Consider the following 24,385-nt stretch of genomic DNA (forward strand, 5'->3'; position numbering starts at 1 on the left):
TCCAAAGTTAGAGATATGGTCCTGTGTAGTAATATATATATTAGTGTATAGGGAAAGCAAATATGTTCATTTTAGATATGTTAATATTTTTAAAGGTACATGATTCCAGGATTCATGTTAGAAGTACAATTTAGTTTAGAATTATAATTAAATGAAAAAAAAAGTAATGAATCTAAAAATGAAGATATGGATATCAGACATTTCAAAGGTCATAACAGTTAACAAGATTATGTAAGAAATAAATTAAAAATATTATTTAATGTATGTAATATGTTTTGTTAAGAGCTGATTAAAGTACGTAAACAGGCTAAATATAAAAATGCTAAAAACTGTTTCAATAGGTATAGTTACCGCAAAACCAAATAATGAGGAGTCCTAATCTGCGGATTGCAGTTGATTGGAAGGGCAAACAAGATAACTAGTTTAGGTAAAAAAAAATTATAATTAACAATGTAAATATTAAACTATTACATTAGAACAGATGATTAAGGTACATAAATAGAAGACAAATTATCTACATCAAATTGTTTGAAAATGCATATTACCTGGAAAGTAATAAGGAGAAAAAATCTTCTTTGGCTTGCAGATGATGATTGGGAGGTCAGAACAGTAAACTAATTTAAAAAAATTGTTTAAATATATTAGCACTGCAGAAAAGTTAGCAAATGTTTAGAATAGTTGATATGCACTTTGAAATTGTATACAATTTAGAGAGCAATATTAAGGGGGGTACTCATGGAGAGATCCATGGCTAAAATCTAATCAATCTGACTAGATTGATTAGATTTTCTGCACATATCACTCGTGTGTAGCCCCCTCTGCGATAGCGATGCGCGGTCACGAACATCGCTATCGCCGCTGCTAGATTGAGCTGCATGCAGACCATTACAGTTACATCAATTTAGAGTTAGTGTCTACTATACTATATTGACATTTGTGTGCTAATAAATTCTTTATAATTTAAAAAAATAATCAAATTTAAGGGAAGGGGGTATTGCTTGTTTGAGAAATGAGGTGTAACAATGTAAGATTGTTATTAACCAATCATAATATTTAGTATGTAACATGCACAAGAAACCATTAAAAATTTAATTAATACCTATCAGTGTTTTGCATTTTTACAGTTTATACATAAATTAGAATTTATCTTATTGTGTTAAAAACAGTTATTTCATAAGGATAAGGCCAGGATAACACAGCATGTGTCTAAATGAGTTATGGAACCACAGCATCCAGCATGCCTTTAAACTTTTTTTTTATTATAGTGATGCCAACACTGTGGCAGTGCATGCTGGGTAGTTTAGGTACACAGAAGTTGGTGAGACAAAGGTTGCCTAACCATTACCTAGTCCATGGTTTCCTTCGGCATTTTAAATACACCTCCCAGCAAGCATGGACAACATGTTTAAATATAATAAAAGCAAACCTGTGAGAGTGCATGCTGGGATGTTTATTTCAAAAGCAAATGGAGAACCACAGCATGTCCACCATGAATTAGGCAAATAAAAGAATCTAACCGTTGCACTAAAAATAGGATTGCCAAAATGGTGCAACCAAATATATATATATATTTGTTTTCATATAGAAAATATTGTAAATCTGTTTGATAAACAATATAATTGTTTTAATTGAAGAATATTAATAAAATTTATGTTAAAATTAATGAAGGGAAACTTTATCAAAAACATTACATGGGTACAACTGTGCTAAACTGAAATGGGAAACCATTATATTTTAAATTTTTAAAATATAGCTAGAGATTTTTGATTGATGTATATTTTAGAATGGAAAACATAATGTAGAAAATACTTGAATAATAGTTAATTTCTATAATTATAAAAATTCTACTTACCAGTAATGATAGCATCCCAAAATTCAATATGTGAAAAGTGTTTTTTTTTTTATGGTATTTAAAATGATTGAAAGTCAACTAATGAAAAATAAACCATAGGAAATATGAAACTTAACTTTAAAATGAAAAAATAACAATGTTTATAATTAGTTTTAAAGTTACTCCAACTTGAGATGGAAGGCAATGGCATTTAGAAATTCCATCAAATCTATGAAACCAAGTTGGGCAAAACATTTCTGTAGTGCATCTTCTCGAGCAGTATTTTCACGTTTGGTTGGTGTTCGGGCAACATTAAAGGTTACTTTTTCAATGAGCTTTGTGGTCATTTGTTGCTCCTTGTGAAGATAGGAGATAAGTTTGTAGACTCCAAACTTTTTCTCTCCCAGGAGAATATTCCATCTCCTGTGCCATCCTTCCAACTTATTTTGGGTCCTTGGAATCCCACCAACCATATTGTCATGCACTGACCACATGCATGGTGGAAACAGTGGGGGAGATCTGTTTTGACTTCTGGTTCGTTCTCTAAGCCGGCCCAATATATATGTCTCCTCAAAATAAGTTACTAATGTAGCAGCATTAGGAGGCATTTCTGATTTTAATAGTTCAAATGCAGCAGGGATTTCGTCTGCTGGGAGGAAGGAAAGTGCCTGAAGGTTCCTAAGTTTCATAGCAAATGCATGATCACGTCCATATTGTACAGATAAGCCACATGATTGAATTTTTCGCCAAATATTTTGACCTAAATGAAACAAGCAACACTTATGTGTGCTACTCGGAAAAACTTGTTTAGCTGCTTGTATTGCAGCATTCTCAAAATCAGTCAAAATGTAAAGAGGAGAAAATAGAATATCATATTCCTGTGCATAATCCTGTAGGTCTTCTAAAAAACGGATATAACAAACCTCACTTTTGCTACTAAGCAATCCATAGACCAGTGGGACGAAGCGTTGCGTACTGTCATCTGTGCCAACCATAGCATGAATTGAGTATATTTGTCTAAATAGGGTTGGACACGTTTTGAAAGTGCCATCCATTACCCAATACGGTGCCTCATGAAGCTTCCGCAAGTTAGCTTCTGTACTGAATAATAGTGTCCTTTCGTTGTGGAAAGTACTGTCCTTTCCAAGAAATTTTATCCCATCAATGTATTCCAAATTATGTGGGATATCAATATCATCGAGTGTGGTTGGCTCAGGTGGGCAATCCGCTCTCCTTACCCTTTTCACAAGTTTACGGAGGGATTCACTGTTAGGAAGACAGGCAGCACTGGTAGACGGCATTTGGGCAGTAACCGCTTGAATTATTACAGATGGTGGATCATTGGTATCCCTTGCACGTTGCTTTATTGATGCCTTGGCAATGGCAACATCTGTTTTTTCAGCCTTCGGAGTATGAGTATGTTCTCCATGAGTATTAAGTTGGTGCTGTCCTGCAACAATGGTCGTCTTTGCAAAACATGAACAAGGGCCGGTCTTCCTCTCTGTGCAGTGCCAATAGACGACATCACCACGCTGCTTGTTTTTTGCCAAAAGATATCCGTCTATGTTTAAGAGCATTCCTCTTGTAGAAGGAACCAAACGACATGAAGGTTCATCAGCCATAGTTGAAATACGAATGAGTACTTGATCAGAAGGCTGGATGAATGTCGATTATGTAGACCTGAGCAAAGAGTAACTCTTTATAGCATTTTGAAGAGGGAGGAGAGTTAAAATATATTCAAATGTAACCAATGACCAAAACTTTAAATTTAAATAAGTGGGAGGGTTAAAATTAACAAATATTTTTTTATGGTAAAACGTTGGGATATTGATTGGATTTAAATAAAAAACTTTTATTAGGATACATACCTATACTAGTATAAAATATAAAAAATTTATACTTAGAGAGGTTTGTCAATAATATATGGAGAGTGCCGTCATACGATTGTTCATGGTCTGGAATGAGACTTGTAGCGACACGCAATAGAAATAACTTTGTGGGTGCCAGAGTCTCATTAGAGGCACATCAAGGGGTACAGGGGGAGGTATGAGAAGAATGGGAGTGTACGTCCAGAAATAGAGGGGTGCGCAGGGAGGGGGGGCTAGTGTACCATGCAGGGAATGATTGACGGTAGTGGGTAAAGGCTTGTGGGAGATTGGCGATCAGCCTTGGACTTGTAGTTCCACGCATAAGAGGAAAGTCGGGCGGCTGAATCTATTAGCGGGGGTAGCGTCTAATGCAAGACGCCTGATGGGGTGCGCAGGGATGGGGGGGGCTAGTGTACCATGCAGGGAATGATTGACGGCAGTGGGTAAAGGCTTGTGGGAGATTGGCGGGCAGCCTTGGACTTGTAGTTCAATGCTTTAGAGGAGGGTCTTTGATTTGGAAATTAGCGGAGGAAGCTTTTCATTTTGGATGGATTGGGGGGGGTGTAAATTTGGGAAGGGTGATGACTTCAATGAGGGTGCATAGAATAGTCTGGGGGGGGGGGTTTATTATTTGGAGTTTGAAAACAACACGCACCCAACATGTTCTTGGGTGCGTGATCATTCAAAGGTTTTGACAGGAGAGACATGGGGTCTGGAGGAGACAATAAGATTAGTGGTGAACTTTATGTGACTCGGATTAGTATGGTGTTTGTATGTAAGAGACTTGGAGTCTACAGATAGGGGTGTACGGGAGACAAAAACATGATTTAATTTGTTTAGTATGGGTGCGCAGGGAGGGGGGTGGGGGCTAGTGTACCATGCAGGGAATGATTGACGGCAGTGGGTAAAGGCTTGTGGGAGATTGGCGGGCAGCCTTGTACTTGTAGTTCCACGCATAAGAGGAAAGTCGGGCGGCTGAATCTATTAGTGGGGGTAGCGTCTAATGCAAGACGCCTGATGGGGTGCGCAGGGATGGGGGGGGCTAGTGTACCATGCAGGGAATGATTGACGGCAGTGGGTAAAGGCTTGTGGGAGATTGGCGGTCAGCCTTGGACTTGTAGTTCCACGCATAAGAGGAAAGTCGGGCGGCTGAATCTATTAGCGGGAGTAGCGTCTAATGCAAGACGCCTGATGGGGTGCGCGGGGATGGGGGGGGGCTAGTGTACCATGCAGGGAATGATTGACGGCAGTGGGTAAAGGCTTGTGGGAGATTGGCTGGCAGCCTTGTACTTGTAGTTCCACGCATAAGAGGAAAGTCGGCCGGCTGAATCTATTAGCGGGGGTAGCGTCTAATGCAAGACGCCTGATGGGGTGCGCAGGGATGTGGGGGGCTAGTGTACCATGCAGGGAATAATTGACGGCAGTGGGTAAAGGCTTGATGGAGATTGGCGGTCAGCCTTGGACTTGTAGTTCCAGGCATAAGAGGAGAGTCGGGCGGCTGAAGCTATCAACGGGGGTAGCGTCTAATGCAAGACGCCTGATGGGGTGCAGGGGGGTGGGGTGTGAAGAGAACACATAGGAGTGTACGTCCAGAAATAGAGGGGTGCGCAGGGATGGGGGGGGGGGTAGTGTACCATGCAGGGAATGATTGACGGCAGTGGGTAAAGGCTTGTGGGAGATTGGCGGTCAGCCTTGGACTTGTAGTTCCACGCATAAGAGGAAAGTCGGGCGGCTGAATCTATTAGCGGGGGTAGCGTCTAATGCAAGACGCCTGATGGGGTGCGCAGGGATTGGGGGGGGCTAGTGTACCATGCAGGGAATGATTGACGGCAGTGGGTAAAGGCTTGTGGGAGATTGGCGGGCAGCCTTGGACTTGTAGTTCAATGCTTTAGAGGAGGGTCTTTGATTTGGAAATTAGCGGAGGAAGCTTTTCATTTTGGATGGATTGGGGGGGGTGTAAATTTGGTAAGGGTGATGACTTCAATGAGGGTGCATAGAATAGTCTGGGGGGGGGGTTTATTATTTGGAGTTTGAAAACAACACGCACCCAACATGTTCTTGGGTGCGTGATCATTCAAAGGTTTTGACAGGAGAGACATGGGGTCTGGAGGAGACAATAAGATAAGTGGTGAACTTTATGTGACTCGGATTAGTATGGTGTTTGTATGTAAGAGACTTGGAGTCTACAGATAGGGGTGTACGGGAGACATAAACATGATTTCATTTGTTTAGTATGGGTGCGCAGGGAGGGGGGGGGGGGGATAGTGTACCATGCAGGGAATGATTGACGACAGTGGGTAAAGGCTTGATGGAGATTGGCGGTCAGCCTTGGACTTGTAGTTCCAGGCATAAGAGGAGAGTCGGGCGGCTGAAGCTATCAACGGGGGTAGCGTCTAATGCAAGACGCCTGATGGGGTGCAGGGGGGTGGGGTGTGAAGAGAACACATAGGAGTGTACGTCCAGAAATAGAGGGATGCGCAGGGATGGGGGGGGGCTAGTGTACCATGCAGGGAATGATTGACGGCAGTGGGTAAAGGCTTGTGGGAGATTGGCGGTCAGCCTTGGACTTGTAGTTCCACGCATAAGAGGAAAGTCGGGCGGCTGACTCTATTAGCGGGAGTAGCGTCTAATGCAAGACGCCTGATGGGGTGCGCGGGGATGGGGGGGGGCTAGTGTACCATGCAGGGAATGATTGACGGCAGTGGGTAAAGGCTTGTGGGAGATTGGCGGTCAGCCTTGGACTTGTAGTTCCACGCATAAGAGGAAAGTCGGGCGGCTGAATCTATTAGCGGGAGTAGCGTCTAATGCAAGACGCCTGATGGGGTGCGCAGGGATGTGGGGGGCTAGTGTACCATGCAGGGAATAATTGACGGCAGTGGGTAAAGGCTTGATGGAGATTGGCGGTCAGCCTTGGACTTGTAGTTCCAGGCATAAGAGGAGAGTCGGGCGGCTGAAGCTATCAACGGGGGTAGCGTCTAATGCAAGACGCCTGATGGGGTGCAGGGGGGTGGGGTGTGAAGAGAACACATAGGAGTGTACGTCCAGAAATAGAGGGGTGCGCAGGGATGGGGGGGGGGGTAGTGTACCATGCAGGGAATGATTGACGGCAGTGGGTAAAGGCTTGTGGGAGATTGGCGGTCAGCCTTGGACTTGTAGTTCCACGCATAAGAGGAAAGTCGGGCGGCTGAATCTATTAGCGGGAGTAGCGTCTAATGCAAGACGCCTGATGGGGTGCGCGGGGATGGGGGGGGGGCTAGTGTACCATGCAGGGAATGATTGACGGCAGTGGGTAAAGGCTTGTGGGAGATTGGCTGGCAGCCTTGTACTTGTAGTTCCACGCATAAGAGGAAAGTCGGCCGGCTGAATCTATTAGCGGGGGTAGTGTCTAATGCAAGACGCCTGATGGGGTGCGCAGGGATGTGGGGGGCTAGTGTACCATGCAGGGAATAATTGACGGCAGTGGGTAAAGGCTTGATGGAGATTGGCGGTCAGCCTTGGACTTGTAGTTCCAGGCATAAGAGGAGAGTCGGGCGGCTGAAGCTATCAACGGGGGTAGCGTCTAATGCAAGACGCCTGATGGGGTGCAGGGGGGTGGGGTGTGAAGAGAACACATAGGAGTGTACGTCCAGAAATAGAGGGATGCGCAGGGATGGGGGGGGGCTAGTGTACCATGCAGGGAATGATTGACGGCAGTGGGTAAAGGCTTGTGGGAGATTGGCGGTCAGCCTTGGACTTGTAGTTCCACGCATAAGAGGAAAGTCGGGCGGCTGAATCTATTAGCGGGAGTAGCGTCTAATGCAAGACGCCTGATGGGGTGCGCGGGGATGGGGGGGGGCTAGTGTACCATGCAGGGAATGATTGACGGCAGTGGGTAAAGGCTTGTGGGAGATTGGCTGGCAGCCTTGTACTTGTAGTTCCACGCATAAGAGGAAAGTCGGCCGGCTGAATCTATTAGCGGGGGTAGCGTCTAATGCAAGACGCCTGATGGGGTGCGCAGGGATGTGGGGGGCTAGTGTACCATGCAGGGAATAATTGACGGCAGTGGGTAAAGGCTTGATGGAGATTGGCGGTCAGCCTTGGACTTGTAGTTCCAGGCATAAGAGGAGAGTCGGGCGGCTGAAGCTATCAACGGGGGTAGCGTCTAATGCAAGACGCCTGATGGGGTGCAGGGGGGTGGGGTGTGAAGAGAACACATAGGAGTGTACGTCCAGAAATAGAGGGGTGCGCAGGGATGGGGGGGGGGGTAGTGTACCATGCAGGGAATGATTGACGGCAGTGGGTAAAGGCTTGTGGGAGATTGGCGGTCAGCCTTGGACTTGTAGTTCCACGCATAAGAGGAAAGTCGGGCGGCTGAATCTATTAGCGGGGGTAGCGTCTAATGCAAGACGCCTGATGGGGTGCGCAGGGATTGGGGGGGGCTAGTGTACCATGCAGGGAATGATTGACGGCAGTGGGTAAAGGCTTGTGGGAGATTGGCGGGCAGCCTTGGACTTGTAGTTCAATGCTTTAGAGGAGGGTCTTTGATTTGGAAATTAGCGGAGGAAGCTTTTCATTTTGGATGGATTGGGGGGGGTGTAAATTTGGGAAGGGTGATGACTTCAATGAGGGTGCATAGAATAGTCTGGGGGGGGGGGGTTTATTATTTGGAGTTTGAAAACAACACGCACCCAACATGTTCTTGGGTGCGTGATCATTCAAAGGTTTTGACAGGAGAGACATGGGGTCTGGAGGAGACAATAAGATAAGTGGTGAACTTTATGTGACTCGGATTAGTATGGTGTTTGTATGTAAGAGACTTGGAGTCTACAGATAGGGGTGTACGGGAGACATAAACATGATTTCATTTGTTTAGTATGGGTGCGCAGGGAGGGGGGGGGATAGTGTACCATGCAGGGAATGATTGACGACAGTGGGTAAAGGCTTGATGGAGATTGGCGGTCAGCCTTGGACTTGTAGTTCCAGGCATAAGAGGAGAGTCGGGCGGCTGAAGCTATCAACGGGGGTAGCGTCTAATGCAAGACGCCTGATGGGGTGCAGGGGGGTGGGGTGTGAAGAGAACACATAGGAGTGTACGTCCAGAAATAGAGGGATGCGCAGGGATGGGGGGGGGGCTAGTGTACCATGCAGGGAATGATTGACGGCAGTGGGTAAAGGCTTGTGGGAGATTGGCGGTCAGCCTTGGACTTGTAGTTCCACGCATAAGAGGAAAGTCGGGCGGCTGAATCTATTAGCGGGAGTAGCGTCTAATGCAAGACGCCTGATGGGGTGCGCGGGGATGGGGGGGGGGCTAGTGTACCATGCAGGGAATGATTGACGGCAGTGGGTAAAGGCTTGTGGGAGATTGGCGGTCAGCCTTGGACTTGTAGTTCCACGCATAAGAGGAAAGTCGGGCGGCTGAATCTATTAGCGGGAGTAGCGTCTAATGCAAGACGCCTGATGGGGTGCGCAGGGATGTGGGGGGCTAGTGTACCATGCAGGGAATAATTGACGGCAGTGGGTAAAGGCTTGATGGAGATTGGCGGTCAGCCTTGGACTTGTAGTTCCAGGCATAAGAGGAGAGTCGGGCGGCTGAAGCTATCAACGGGGGTAGCGTCTAATGCAAGACGCCTGATGGGGTGCAGGGGGGTGGGGTGTGAAGAGAACACATAGGAGTGTACGTCCAGAAATAGAGGGGTGCGCAGGGATGGGGGGGGGTAGTGTACCATGCAGGGAATGATTGACGGCAGTGGGTAAAGGCTTGTGGGAGATTGGCGGTCAGCCTTGGACTTGTAGTTCCACGCATAAGAGGAAAGTCGGGCGGCTGAATCTATTAGCGGGAGTAGCGTCTAATGCAAGACGCCTGATGGGGTGCGCGGGGATGGGGGGGGGCTAGTGTACCATGCAGGGAATGATTGACGGCAGTGGGTAAAGGCTTGTGGGAGATTGGCTGGCAGCCTTGTACTTGTAGTTCCACGCATAAGAGGAAAGTCGGCCGGCTGAATCTATTAGCGGGGATAGCGTCTAATGCAAGACGCCTGATGGGGTGCGCAGGGATGTGGGGGGCTAGTGTACCATGCAGGGAATAATTGACGGCAGTGGGTAAAGGCTTGATGGAGATTGGCGGTCAGCCTTGGACTTGTAGTTCCAAGCATAAGAGGAGAGTCGGGCGGCTGAAGCTATCAACGGGGGTAGCGTCTAATGCAAGACGCCTGATGGGGTGCAGGGGGGTGGGGTGTGAAGAGAACACATAGGAGTGTACGTCCAGAAATAGAGGGATGCGCAGGGATGGGGGGGGGCTAGTGTACCATGCAGGGAATGATTGACGGCAGTGGGTAAAGGCTTGTGGGAGATTGGCGGTCAGCCTTGGACTTGTAGTTCCACGCATAAGAGGAAAGTCGGGCGGCTGAATCTATTAGCGGGAGTAGCGTCTAATGCAAGACGCCTGATGGGGTGCGCGGGGATGGGGGGGGGCTAGTGTACCATGCAGGGAATGATTGACGGCAGTGGGTAAAGGCTTGTGGGAGATTGGCTGGCAGCCTTGTACTTGTAGTTCCACGCATAAGAGGAAAGTCGGCCGGCTGAATCTATTAGCGGGGGTAGCGTCTAATGCAAGACGCCTGATGGGGTGCGCAGGGATGTGGGGGGCTAGTGTACCATGCAGGGAATAATTGACGGCAGTGGGTAAAGGCTTGATGGAGATTGGCGGTCAGCCTTGGACTTGTAGTTCCAGGCATAAGAGGAGAGTCGGGCGGCTGAAGCTATCAACGGGGGTAGCGTCTAATGCAAGACGCCTGATGGGGTGCAGGGGGGTGGGGTGTGAAGAGAACACATAGGAGTGTACGTCCAGAAATAGAGGGGTGCGCAGGGATGGGGGGGGGGTAGTGTACCATGCAGGGAATGATTGACGGCAGTGGGTAAAGGCTTGTGGGAGATTGGCGGTCAGCCTTGGACTTGTAGTTCCACGCATAAGAGGAAAGTCGGGCGGCTGAATCTATTAGCGGGGGTAGCGTCTAATGCAAGACGCCTGATGGGGTGCGCAGGGATTGGGGGGGGCTAGTGTACCATGCAGGGAATGATTGACGGCAGTGGGTAAAGGCTTGTGGGAGATTGGCGGGCAGCCTTGGACTTGTAGTTCAATGCTTTAGAGGAGGGTCTTTGATTTGGAAATTAGCGGAGGAAGCTTTTCATTTTGGATGGATTGGGGGGGGTGTAAATTTGGGAAGGGTGATGACTTCAATGAGGGTGCATAGAATAGTCTGGGGGGGGGGGGTTTATTATTTGGAGTTTGAAAACAACACGCACCCAACATGTTCTTGGGTGCGTGATCATTCAAAGGTTTTGACAGGAGAGACATGGGGTCTGGAGGAGACAATAAGATAAGTGGTGAACTTTATGTGACTCGGATTAGTATGGTGTTTGTATGTAAGAGACTTGGAGTCTACAGATAGGGGTGTACGGGAGACATAAACATGATTTCATTTGTTTAGTATGGGTGCGCAGGGAGGGGGGGGGGGGATAGTGTACCATGCAGGGAATGATTGACGACAGTGGGTAAAGGCTTGATGGAGATTGGCGGTCAGCCTTGGACTTGTAGTTCCAGGCATAAGAGGAGAGTCGGGCGGCTGAAGCTATCAACGGGGGTAGCGTCTAATGCAAGACGCCTGATGGGGTGCAGGGGGGTGGGGTGTGAAGAGAACACATAGGAGTGTACGTCCAGAAATAGAGGGATGCGCAGGGATGGGGGGGGGCTAGTGTACCATGCAGGGAATGATTGACGGCAGTGGGTAAAGGCTTGTGGGAGATTGGCGGTCAGCCTTGGACTTGTAGTTCCACGCATAAGAGGAAAGTCGGGCGGCTGAATCTATTAGCGGGAGTAGCGTCTAATGCAAGACGCCTGATGGGGTGCGCGGGGATGGGGGGGGGCTAGTGTACCATGCAGGGAATGATTGACGGCAGTGGGTAAAGGCTTGTGGGAGATTGGCTGGCAGCCTTGTACTTGTAGTTCCACGCATAAGAGGAAAGTCGGCCGGCTGAATCTATTAGCGGGGGTAGCGTCTAATGCAAGACGCCTGATGGGGTGCGCAGGGATGTGGGGGGCTAGTGTACCATGCAGGGAATAATTGACGGCAGTGGGTAAAGGCTTGATGGAGATTGGCGGTCAGCCTTGGACTTGTAGTTCCAGGCATAAGAGGAGAGTCGGGCGGCTGAAGCTATCAACGGGGGTAGCGTCTAATGCAAGACGCCTGATGGGGTGCAGGGGGGTGGGGTGTGAAGAGAACACATAGGAGTGTACGTCCAGAAATAGAGGGGTGCGCAGGGATGGGGGGGGGGGGTAGTGTACCATGCAGGGAATGATTGACGGCAGTGGGTAAAGGCTTGTGGGAGATTGGCGGTCAGCCTTGGACTTGTAGTTCCACGCATAAGAGGAAAGTCGGGCGGCTGAATCTATTAGCGGGAGTAGCGTCTAATGCAAGACGCCTGATGGGGTGCGCGGGGATGGGGGGGGGCTAGTGTACCATGCAGGGAATGATTGACGGCAGTGGGTAAAGGCTTGTTGGAGATTGGCGGTCAGCCTTGGACTTGTAGTTCCACGCATAAGAGGAAAGTCGGGCGGCTGAATCTATTAGCGGGAGTAGCGTCTAATGCAAGACGCCTGATGGGGTGCGCGGGGATGGGGGGGGGCTAGTGTACCATGCAGGGAATGATTGACGGCAGTGGGTAAAGGCTTGTGGGAGATTGGCTGGCAGCCTTGTACTTGTAGTTCCACGCATAAGAGGAAAGTCGGCCGGCTGAATCTATTAGCGGGGGTAGCGTCTAATGCAAGACGCCTGATGGGGTGCGCAGGGATGTGGGGGGCTAGTGTACCATGCAGGGAATAATTGACGGCAGTGGGTAAAGGCTTGATGGAGATTGGCGGTCAGCCTTGGACTTGTAGTTCCAGGCATAAGAGGAGAGTCGGGCGGCTGAAGCTATCAACGGGGGTAGCGTCTAATGCAAGACGCCTGATGGGGTGCAGGGGGGTGGGGTGTGAAGAGAACACATAGGAGTGTACGTCCAGAAATAGAGGGGTGCGCAGGGATGGGGGGGGGGGGTAGTGTACCATGCAGGGAATGATTGACGGCAGTGGGTAAAGGCTTGTGGGAGATTGGCGGTCAGCCTTGGACTTGTAGTTCCACGCATAAGAGGAAAGTCGGGCGGCTGAATCTATTAGCGGGAGTAGCGTCTAATGCAAGACGCCTGATGGGGTGCGCGGGGATGGGGGGGGGCTAGTGTACCATGCAGGGAATAATTGACGGCAGTGGGTAAAGGCTTGTGGGAGATTGGCTGGCAGCCTTGTACTTGTAGTTCCACGCATAAGAGGAAAGTCGGCCGGCTGAATCTATTAGCGGGGGTAGCGTCTAATGCAAGACGCCTGATGGGGTGCGCAGGGATGTGGGGGGCTAGTGTACCATGCAGGGAATAATTGACGGCAGTGGGTAAAGGCTTGATGGAGATTGGCGGTCAGCCTTGGACTTGTAGTTCCAGGCATAAGAGGAGAGTCGGGCGGCTGAAGCTATCAACGGGGGTAGCGTCTAATGCAAGACGCCTGATGGGGTGCAGGGGGGTGGGGTGTGAAGAGAACACATAGGAGTGTACGTCCAGAAATAGAGGGGTGCGCAGGGATGGGGGGGGGGGGGTAGTGTACCATGCAGGGAATGATTGACGGCAGTGGGTAAAGGCTTGTGGGAGATTGGCGGGCAGCCTTGTACTTGTAGTTCCACGCATAAGAGGAAAGTCGGGCGGCTGAATCTATTAGCGGGGGTAACGTCTGATTCAGGAGGAATTTGGAAGGGTTGCAGGGGGGGTCATCACAGTATTGTAGAAATATTGGTAGGTCTATTATTGTTATGTCGATGTATATTTTGTCGATCTGTTTGTTGTCTGTTTTAATGTTGTCGACCTTTATGTTTGTCTATCTTACGGTGTGTCTGATCCATGTGATGTCTATTAATGTTGTGTCGATCTGTTTGTTGTCTGTTTTAATGTTGTCGACCTTTATGTTTGTCTATCTTACGGTGTGTCTGATCCATGTGATGTCTATTAATGTTGTGTCGATCTGTTTGTTGTCTGTTTTAATGTTGTCGACCTTTATGTTTGTCTATCTTACGGTGTGTCTGATCCATGTGATGTCTATTAATGTTGTGTCGATCTGTTTGTTGTCTGTTTTAATGTTGTTGACCTTTATGTTTGTCTATCTTACGGTGTGTCTGATCCATGTGATGTCTATTAATGTTGTGTCGATCTGTTTGTTGTCTGTTTTAATGTTGTCGACCTTTATGTTTGTCTATCTTACGGTGTGTCTGATCCATGTGATGTCTATTGTTGTTGTGTCGATGTATTTTTTGTCGATATATTTGTTGTCTATGTTTCTTGTTGTCTAGGTTTGTGTTTGTCGATGACTGTTTTATCGAACTATTGGTTTGTATATATGTTTAGTGTCGATCAGTTTGAATGTCTATATGTTTGTTGTCGATGATTGTAATGTCTGTGATATTTCCGTTCTATGTTTTCTTTTGTCTGTGAACATGTTGTTGATGTTGTCATGTGTCTATGTTGTGTTTGTCGGTGTTGTTTTGTTGTCGGACATGCTGTTGTCGACCTGTTGTTGTTGTCGATGTAATGTTTGTCGACCTTTTAGTGTTGTCGATCAAGTTAAGTTCGATTTTAGGTTGTCGATCTCTTGGTTGTCGGTCTTTGCTGGTTCGATAAGCCGTCCGGATACCGATCAGGCTGCACTCACAGTCAGTCCTGGGACAATCTCTAATTTATTTATTTATTAACAGTTTCTTATAAAGCGCAGCAAATTCCGTTGCACTCTACAATTGGAAATAACAATGATATAACAAACTGCTTGATAACAAACAGTCATAGAGGTAGGAAGGCCCTGCTCGCAAGCTTACAATCTATAGGAAAAATCTAATGCAAAAGTCCTTCAGCCCTATAGCTGCCCAATGTCTGTCCATGATGATGGGCCTATTTATGTAAATGTGGTGGCTACGTATCTAATGTGGTGGCTATATATGTTATGTGGTTCTATTTGTGTAATGAGGTGCTATACATCAGTGGCGTGCGGTGAGGTCAGTGAATGGTGAGGCACTGTAACCATAATGTCCACTGATTCCCACCAATGCCCGCTACCACCCTCAAGCCAATGCTCCCTACCGCCACTACCAATGGTTGCTGCCCCAGCCAATGGCCTTCAAAATCGCCGCCATCAACCCCCTGGCCTCCCTTGCCGCTAATTTGCATCTCAATGCAATGCACTGGCTGCACCACCGCTAATTTGGCCTCTGACCAAGTACCCTATCCGTTAACCCCACACATCCCCATAATCTCCCACAGTCCACATATGCCCCTTATCGCCCCAAATCCAACCTCTATCTCCATATCATCTATACACACCCTACTCCCCCTGCCCCCCTACATACAACGCATATCCCTGCACAACCTACTTCCCATGTCTTACCACATACACTGCATACCCCTCTACCCCACAACATACCCTACTCCCCCTGTCTCCCCACATACAATAAATATCACTCTATCACTCACACACCCTAATCCCTTTGTCTCCTCACATAAAACCCATAAACTCTATCACCACCTCACAAACCCTAGTCTTCCCACATACAACCCTCTACCCCAACACATAAGCTAGTCCCCCTGTTCCCTCACATACACCCAATAATCCACTACCCCCACCACACAACCTACTCTCACTGTCCCCCCACATGCACACCCCATAGCCCCCCTTCCCTGTGCAGCCCGCACCTGGGTAGTGATCTCCTGACCTCGGCCGGAGCTCCAGCAGCAGTGCATGGCCCCTTCAGCACAGTCAAAAGTGTAGCCGGCTGCTCTCCAGCTCAGTGTCAGCTCGACTCAGGGTTCCTCAGGATAGCCGAGCGGGACGAGCGCGCCGGGGGAGCTGAGACAGCCGCGAGCAGGTAGCAGCTGGCAGCGTCCGTCATCCTCCTTGAGGGTGTGCAGGTGCCGGATGGTAGGCGGGTGTGTGAGGGTGCCGCCGCCAGAGGGGAGAAGGTGTGTACAGGTGCCGGGTGGAAGGAAGGAAGGAAGGAGTGCCCAATCACAGCTAACTGTCAAGCCCCTGTCACAGAGGCACTTACAGTAAGTGCTGCTTCAGGTGCTTTTTTTAATGGGCTTTCGCTGCCCATTTCTTAGCCCCGCCCCCCGCTTCCGGCCATTTCACATTAATAGTGGGAGGCACCGAGAGTGGTGCCTCCAACACACATTTTAAACAGTATTTACAATGTAAAAATTATTAAAATAATACAAAGTCTAAAGCATATACTTCTTCGTATTATTTTAATCATTAGACAGGGGAGGCACTGCCTCCCCTGCCTCCCCTGACTGCACGTCCCTGCTATACATGTAATGTGGTGCTACTCGTATAATGCAGTGCTATACATGTAATGCGGTGCTATACCTGTAATGTTGTGCTACTCGTGTTATGGGTGCTATTTGTGTAATGCAGTGCTATATGTGTAGTGTGGTGCAATACATGTAATGCGGTGATATACGTGTAATGTAGAGATGTGCGGCTGACACTTTTCGTGTTTTGGTTTCGGCTTGGTTTTGCCAAAACCACCCTTTTGTGTTTTGGTTTTGGTTTTGGATCTGGATTATTTTTGGGGAAAAACATAAAAACAGCTAAAATCACAGAATTTGGGGGTAATTTTGCGCCTATGGTATTATTAACCTCAATAACAATCATTTCCACTCATTTCCAGTCTATTCTGAACACCTCACACCTCACAATATTGTTTTTAGGCCAACAGGTTGCACAGAGGTTGCTTGATGACTAAGCTAAGCGACACAAATGGACAACACAAACACCTGGCCCATCTAGGAGTGGCACTGCAGTGTCAGACAGGAGGGCAGATTTAAAAAAAATAGGCCCCAAACAGCACACCATGTAAAGAAGAAAAAAAGGTGCAATGAGGTAGCTGGATGACTAAGCTTAGCGACACAAGTGTGCGGCACAAACACCTGGCCCATCTAGGAGTGGCACTGCAGTGGCAGACAGGATGGCAGATTTACAAAAATAGGCCCCAAACAGCACATCATGCAAAGAAGAAAAAGAGGTGCAATGAGGTAGCTGGATGGCTAAGCTAAGCGACACAAGTGTGCGGCACAAACACCTGGCCCACCTAAGGGTGGCACTGCAGTTACAGACAGGATGGCTCCTAAAAAACTAGTCCCCAAAGAAGAAAAGAGGAGCAAGATGGAATTGTCCTTGCGCCCTTCCACCCACCCGTATGTTGTATAAACAGGACATGCACACTTTAACAAACCAATCATTTCAGCAACAGGGTTTGCCACATGACTATGACTAAAATGACTGGTTTGTTTGGGCCCCCACCAAAAAAGAAGCAATCAATCTCTCCTTGCACAAACTGGCTAAACAGAGGCAAGATGTTGACCTCATCCTCATCCTCCAATTCCTCACTCTTTTCACTGTGTACATCCTCCTCCTCACAGAGTATTAATTCGTCCCCACTGGAATTCACCATCACAGGTCCCTGTGTACTTTCTGGAGGCAATTGCAGGTAAAGGTCTTCCCGGAGGAATTTATAATTCATTTTGATGAACATCATCTTCTCCCCATTTTGTGGAAGTAACCTCCTACGCCGATCACTAACAAGGTTATCGGCTGCACTAAACACTCTTTCGGAATACACACTGTAGGGGGGGGGGGCAACTTAGGTAAAATAAAGCCAGTTTGTGCAAGGGCATCCAAATTGCCTCTTTTTCCTGTCAGTATACATACGGACTGTCTGACATGCCTACTTGGATGCTGTCATTCATATAATCCTCCACCATTCTTTCAATGGTGACAGAATCATATGCAGTGACAGTAGACCTGTCAGTAATCGTTGGCAGGTCCTTCAGTCCAGACCAGATGTCAGCTTTTGCTCCTGACTGCCCTGCATCACCGCCAGCTGGTGGGCTAGGAAATCTCATCCTTTTCCTTGCAGCCCCAGTGGTGGGAGAAATTGAAGGATGAGCTGTTGATGGGTCACGTTCCGCTTGAGTTGACAATTTACTCACCAGCAGGAATTATACGCCAGTATTCAGAGAATTATATGGCAATATCACAGGAATTATACGGCAATGTCACAGGAATTATCCGCCAGTATCACGGAAATTATATGGCAGTATCACAGGAATTATACGCCAGTATTCCGAGAATTATACGGCAATGTCACAGGAATTATATGCCAGTATTCCGAGAATTATATGGCAATATCACAGGAATTATATGGCAATGTCACAGGAATTATACGCCAGTATCACGGGAATTATATGGCAGTATCACAGGAATTATACGACAATATTCCGGGAAGTATATGGCAGTATTACAGGAATTATACGCCAGTATTCTGAGAATTATATGGCAATATCATAGGAATTATACGTCAGTATTTAAGTTATTTAACTAAAAACTTAGTAGATTTGCTGTGGATCCTGCGGCGCTTTTCAGTCGCACTGCTGATCGGTGAATGATTGACAGGAAAGGGGCGTTTCTGGGTGGTAACTGAGCTTTTTCCGGGAGTGTGCTAAAAAATGCAGGCATGTCAGGGAAAAACGCGGGAATGTCTGGAGAAACGGGGGAGTGGCTGGCCGAACGCAGGGCGTGTTTGTGACGTCAAACCAGGAACTAAACGGACCGAGCTGATCGCAATCTGTGAGTAGGTCTGGAGCTACTCAGAAATTGCAAAGAATTATTTAGTAGCAGTTCTGCTAATCTTTCGTTCGCTATTCTGCTAAACTAAGATACACTCCCCGAGGGCGGCGGCCTAGCGTGTGCAATGATGCTAAAAGCAGCTAGCAAGCGAACAACTCGGAATGAGGGCCAATATTCCGGGAATAATATGGCAGCTTCACAGGAATTATACGCCAGCATTCCGAGAATTATACGGCAATATCATAGGAATTATATGCCAGCATTCCGAGAAATATACGGCAATGTCACAGGAATTATACGCCAGTATTCCGAGATAAATTTACGGCAATGTCACAGGAATTATACGCCAGTATTCTAAGAATGATATGGCAATATCACAGGAATTATACGGCAATATCATTTGAATTTTACGCCAGTATTCCGAGAATTATACGGCAATGTCACAGGAATTGTATGCCAGTATTCCAAGAATTATACGACAATGTCACAGGAATTATATGACAGTATCACGGGAATTATAAGGCAATATCACGGGAATTATACGCCAGTATCACGGAAATTTTACGGCAGTAACACTGGATATATGGCAGCAGAAGACACAACCACTGTGACTGGTTACTGGACCGATGCTGCACAAGACACTTCCCCTGGTCTAATGCAGGACAGCACAGCACCACTGAAAGGGACTTATACAGCTACTCTGGATATATGGCAGCAGAGGACACCACCACTGTGACTGGTCACTGGACTGATGCTGCACAAGACACTACCCCTGGTCTGATGCAAGACAACACAGCAAAAATGCAAGGGACTTATACAGCAGCCAGCAGCACTGTGGACATATAGCAGCAGAGGACACCAACACTGTGACTGGCTGGACTGATGCAGCATAAGACCCTGACTACACTGGACTGAGCAGCACAACACAGCACAAGACTCGCCACCCCACTTTCCCGCCCCCACACAGACACTGAGGACGGAGACACATCCTCTCACTACACTCTCCGAGGCTGGAGTGAAAATGGCCGCGACGTGCGGCTCCTTATATGGAATCCAAATCCCGCGAGAATCCGACAGCGAGATGATGACGTTTTGCCTTGTTCAGGTTTCCGAGTCAGGTGGGAAAACCCGAGTCTGACTCGGAACCGGGCTCAGAGCGTGAAGTTTGGTAGGGTTCGGTTCTCTGAGAACCGAACCCGGTCATCTCTAGTGTAATGTGATGCTATTCGTGTAATGTGGTGCTATTCATGTAACAATGTGGTGGCTATGTATGCTGCTATGCCGGTTTGTGTAAGTATAATGCTGTATGAATTTGTCCTGCACATGCTCACAAAAAAAACACATACATATGCATGTATGCATGCCGACTTACTACGGGTAGCGTATCTGCAAAGTTGTATAAGGCAGGTAATCACAAGTTAGAGCATCACCACTGTGGTGATCTAACAGAGTAACAGATAGTACCGCACATTCGCAGTTCAAATGTTTGGTTGCCATCATGGTAAGGGAATGTATTCTTCCTGGAGGATCCAACATGGAAAATGTGCAGTAGCGCTCTCCATCTTCAACAAAATACACACACGTCTGTTAGGAGTAACATAGATACATCCTGATGACCACTATTACTATGACCATGGCTTATGATTGGATGATCACAGAATCACCTTCACAGCTAAAAAAAACTTTCTTCATTGATCACGATTACATTACCTGAATTTTAAATGTACTTTTGTAAACACATCACAGTGTTGTGAGGGATCCGTTCAATTTGCTGGCTGTCGGGATCCTGGCGGTCAGGATACCGACACCGGAATCCCAAAAGCCGGCAATGCCGCCAGCTGGAATACCGGCAAAACAAGACTATTCCCACTCCTGGGTGTCCATGACACCTATAGAGTGGGAATAGATCCTGTGGTAAGCACAGCGAGCAACAAAGCCTGCAGCGTGGCGAGTGCAATGTGCCCACAAGGGGACTCTTTGCACTCGCCCCCACTGCTGGCATTCTGGCGGGCAGGATGCCGCTGTTGGGATATAGACAGCCGGCATCCCGCCCACTGGTAGATCGTACATATTCCTGTTGTGACATTCATATGTTGTTGTTTCACCCCTTAGAAATTAGGGAATTTATTATATAGTACAATCTGCAGAAATGGGCAGCATTAATGAGATCTCCAAAGAGACGTCTACTTGTAGGCAGAGTTTCATTGTCAATGTAAATGTATTAAATGACCATACTTAAAAACATAAATAGAACATGTTCTGTGCATGCCCATGATCAAATCCATGAGATTGCTTCTTGACAAGCTTGCACTACAGCAGTGTAGACAGGGCCTAATTTATGTTTTTATGCAATGACAAATGTTCACGCAATGGAGCGATTATCAGCCGGCTGCCCACGTGCTGCGATCACAATGTGTCAAGCTGCCACAGCAATCTCGCTCACAATGAGAATTTCATGTAGAAGTGATTGACAGGAAGTGACCATTTGGAGGTGTTAATGAAGAGTGGTTCGAAAAATGCAGGCGTGTCATGGTCATTATCGAGGCGTGTATATGCCGTCAGCTGAGAGCTTATATATGCAAAAACATGGTGTCTACTATTGCTGTGTCCAGTCTGCGTAGTCTGTTTTGTACAAAGGCTGCAGATGTTTATACAACTGCAATGAGTTACAGTAGCTCTGGTGGGCATCTCTTGTCATTCCTGAGCAGCAGCTTCACTTGCTGATATCAGCAGTTCTGCAGCCTAGATAATTGCTAATGTAACTGCATTGAAGTAGGCCTTAGTTTGATGAATGAGCTACTGTTACATGCTTCCTACTGCTCCAGAGTAAAGTACCATTGCCATGGTGCATCAGAATTAGTGACGTGTAACTATCACAGACACTACTGGTCATTTTAAATCATTAATAATAGTTTCAGAAATCTATCTTTACAGCAATAAAGTGGTTTTAACATGGAGCTGCAACTTTTCTGAGAGTATCACTACTGCGGCTGCAATGTCTCACATTATTATAGTGAACATAAACAATAATTTGTTCATAATTTGTGCATGTGCAAACAGGTCCTGCGACAACCGACGCTGATCGGCATCCTCCACCATCGCGGGGAAGATGCCAGGATCTCCATCACAGGACGGAGTTCTACTTGCCTCTGTGCAGGACTTGCGGTGGCCGGCTTGCGCAACACCACTGTCATATCGATAACGGCTAGGGCCTAGGAGGGCCAAGACATAACACCGTGCACCCACTTAATTAAACTCACCTCTCCGTCTGCCTGGTGCTGACTGCAGACGGGTGAATAATACTTGGAAAATAGCCACCTAGGCTATTCTCCGGTGATTCACACATGCGTACTAGAGATGTCCCCAGGAAAGTGGTGCGGGCGCCATGTTCCCGGAGACCTGCATATGCGTAGTAGACTCTGGCACAATACCAGAGTCTACTGTACCACCGGAGAGGAGGTGGCCCAATTGGAGGCAGCACACAGGCACCCTCCTCTCTTAAAGCACCCCTGCGCAACCCCATGGGTCCCGTAGCCGATAAATGATACCAGGGAAGATCTGATACTGCATCATAGGATACAGCTCGGATCAGTAATGCATCAGGAGGCATAACGCTTCCTGCTGCATTACCATATTAGTGCTAATAGCAACTCCAACCACATCTGAATTAGTTCCTTTGACCAAGGGCGTAGCTACCATAGGTGCAGGCAGTGCAGCTGCTATGGGGCCCAGAGTTGAGAGGGGCCCACCTTCCCTGTCACAGTTACATGTGTTACATACATTTTTCGCCATTGAGTGGTACGTAGGGGTCCTTTCTAACTTTTTCTTTGGGGCCTGCAATATATCTACGTATGCCCTTGGAGCAGCTCATTGTAGTGTGGTATAAAATTAACGGGGGGACATTTTTAATATTATATAATATGAACCGGGGCACTGTAATGAAGCACAATATGAACAGGAAGCACTATATATCATAATGTGAATTTGGGGTACTGTGCGGCATAATGTGTTCTGGCAGCTCTGAAATGTGACATGGGGTGAACTTAAGCACTACTGCGATTCATAAAAGAAATTAGGGCATACAATTAACAACTGCTACAGAGAAGTGTCTCTCTAGAAGCATTGGGACAGGGGCCCCTTCAAAATGTTGCTATGGGGCCCAGAAAGTTCTGGCTACGCCCCTGCCTTTGACTTTTCTTTCCAGACAAGGTCAAAAAAATAAAATAAATAATACAATTCTGAGTGAGTAGGAAACTTCCACCTTAATCTACCTCGGTTTGAATTCTGAAATAATCAGCACATTTTTCAAATCCTTTATCTCAGAATTTTGGCTTAGCTTTTGAACTCAGTTATCCACCTCTTTCTCATATCAGCACATCATTCACAGAAATCAAGAGATATTGTTTTCTTGCTTTTTTCTAAATCCAGATCTGCTCTGCTCCTGGTGAATCATCTGTGCAAGAGGACTTAATTGACCTTTCATTCCAGACTCTGGCTGCTGGCAGTTATTCTGTATCTGGATCTTTATCAATCTCATCACACAGAAATGCAGTTTCAACATCAAAGTGCTATACTTGCGTTTCTTTGTTGACTGTGACACACATGAGTGTTCTCACGGTTGTATCATTTACTACTGGAGAAAATGTTTCATCATAATCTTTTTTCTCTCTCTCTTCTTTAGCATCCTTTGGCAACTAGTCTGCCACTATGGGGTAAATTTACTAAGATTCGTATTTTCCCGTTTCAGGTCAAAGTTCAATCACGAATGACATCGAAAGTGTAAAACTGCAACTTTTTGAATTGATTACGACTAATTTACTAAGCTGTCATATTCGGGTTTTTCTTTTGTTCCGATGTCGATGTCATTCGTGGTTTTTTTTCTATTTTTACGGCAGTGATTAGCAAAACACTGCCGACTTTTTTTACAATCAATCTCGGCCGGATCTGTGTGATCCGTGCTGGGGTTTATTTTTTTTTATTTTTTTAATTAAACACTGTAAAATAATTAAAAAAAATGCGTGGGGTCCCCCCTCCTAAGCATAACCAGCCTCGGGCTCTTTGAGCCGATCCTGGTTGCAGAAATATGGGGAAAAAAATGACAGGGGTTCCCCCATATTTAAGCAACCAGCATCGGGCTCTGCGCCTGGTCCTGGTCCCAAAAATACGGGGGACAAAAAGAGTAGGGGTCCCCCGTATTTTTAAAACCAGCACCGGGCTCCACTAGCTGGACAGATAATGCCACAGCCGGGGGTCACTTTTATATAGTGCCCTGCGGCCGTGGCATCAAAAATCCAACTAGTCACTCCTGGCCGGGGTACCCTGGGGGAGTGGGGACCCCTTCAATCAAGGGGTCCCCCCCCCCAGCCACCCAAGGGCCAGGGGTGAAGCCCGAGGCTGTCCCCCCCATCCAATGGGCTGCGGATGGGGAGGCTGATAGCCTTTGTTGTAAAAGAAAAGATATTGTTTTTAGTAGCAGTACTACAAGGCCCAGCAAGCCTCCCCCGCATGCTGGTACTTGGAGAACCACAAGTACCAGCATGCGACGGAAAAACGGGCCCGCTGGTACCTGTAGTACTACTACTAAAAAAATACCCAAAAAAAGACAAGACACACACACCGTGAAAGTATAATTTTATTACATACATACACACATACATACATACTTACCTTAAGTTCCCACGCAGGTCGGTCCTCTTCTCCAGTAGAATCCAAGGGGTACCTGTTGAAGAAATTATACTCACGAGATCCAGGGGTCCAGGCTCCTCGGGAAATCCAGGGGTAATCCACGTACTTGAAAAAAAAAAAAAACCGGTGTCCCGACCACGAACTGAAAGGGGACCCATGTTTGCACATGGGTCACCTTTCCACGAATGCCAGAAACCCACTCTGACTTCTGTCTAAGTGGGTTTCTTCAGCCAATCAGGGAGCGCCACGTTGTAGCACTCTCCTGATCAGCTGTGT

This window comes from Pseudophryne corroboree, chromosome 2 (assembly GCF_028390025.1).
Source record: "Pseudophryne corroboree isolate aPseCor3 chromosome 2, aPseCor3.hap2, whole genome shotgun sequence".
In the NCBI taxonomy this organism is placed as follows: domain Eukaryota; kingdom Metazoa; phylum Chordata; class Amphibia; order Anura; family Myobatrachidae; genus Pseudophryne; species Pseudophryne corroboree.